The sequence below is a fragment of the Monodon monoceros genome, unplaced genomic scaffold (assembly GCF_005190385.1).
Source record: "Monodon monoceros isolate NGI ecotype Baffin Bay Population unplaced genomic scaffold, NGI_Narwhal_1 Super_Scaffold_9, whole genome shotgun sequence".
Classification (NCBI taxonomy): Eukaryota; Metazoa; Chordata; class Mammalia; order Artiodactyla; family Monodontidae; genus Monodon; species Monodon monoceros.
In genome coordinates this window covers 12138062-12139145 of record NW_021703786.1, presented here as the reverse complement: position 1 = coordinate 12139145, position 1084 = coordinate 12138062, and the positions used below count along the sequence as shown (strand labels likewise).

Genomic DNA, 1084 nt, shown 5'->3' with positions numbered 1-1084 from the left:
TGGCCCCTGTGTCCACGTAGGGGCTCAGCCCTTCAGACCAGTGCCAAAGCCTGCTCAGTGGGGCAGAAGCAGGGCAGCATGGTGCCTACAGCATCCACGATGGCTGCCAGGTGCTCGTCCTGTGCCTGGGACCCACAGAGCTGCCTGAAGTCTGTCAGGCGCAGCAAGTACTCAAGGCTGTGGCCAGAGAAGCCTCGGCAGGCCAGGATCTGCGTAGCAATGGCCTCCTCAGGCGTAGGGCCCAGGTAACCAGGGTTCTGCGGGGTGGCCACGTAGGCCAGTGCCTTGAGTGGCTGGTCAGGGGCATCTTGAGGGCAGAAGGTGACCTCCTTGGTATCATAGCTACCAAGCACTGCCTTCCACACGTTCAAGTACTTCAGGGCCTCATTGACCTGCTCACCTTGCACCTGGTACGCCACACCCCAAGTGCAGCCCTCACGATCTTCAGGGAGGGTCACCACACGACCAGGCATCTTGTCGCTGCCCCAATGGAAGGTGTCTCCCTGTCAGAGGCGGCCGCTGTAGCGGTGCACGAAGCCCACACGGCTGTTGCTGTAGGCGAAGTCAGGCCTCCACACCAGGGAGCCGTACCCGGAAATCCACAGCGCTTGGGGGCCGCCGTCGTCCTGGGGGTGGGGTGTTCTGGGCTGCCAGCTCCTGCTTCATGGTGCTGGCCACAGGACGGGCCCGGGCCGCCTCCAGGGCTGGTCTCTGGTGCGGGCACGGCAGGACCGACAGACGTACCCACCTGGCCTGGCACTGCTTGGCCGCTCCTGTTTGTTTAATTTTTTGTGTTAACTGTAATTCATTCCCAAATTGCAGTGAGATCAGACCCTTCAAGATAGTCTTAATTGGTTTCAGTTTCTTATAGTCTCCTTTTGGAGTCTTTTGACTGTGTCAGTCTGAACTGACTTCCTTCAACACCTGGAACTGCCATCCTGGGATCTCCCTTCATAATAGCCCTGGGGATTCATTCCCTTCGCCTGTCTGGTATGCTGGGTCTCCTATTGTATTTTTCTTTCCTTGGTTTACTCCTTCATTTTGATGAAATACATCCTCTAGTAGCTTCCTAAGAATAAGTGTG

General features: G+C 57.2%; 1 pseudogene; it reads right to left on the bottom strand.

Moving 5' to 3' along the window:
- Positions 1-32: 32 nt before the first annotated feature.
- LOC114889594 lies at positions 33-666 on the bottom strand (annotated as a pseudogene).
- Positions 667-1084: the final 418 nt, after the last annotated feature.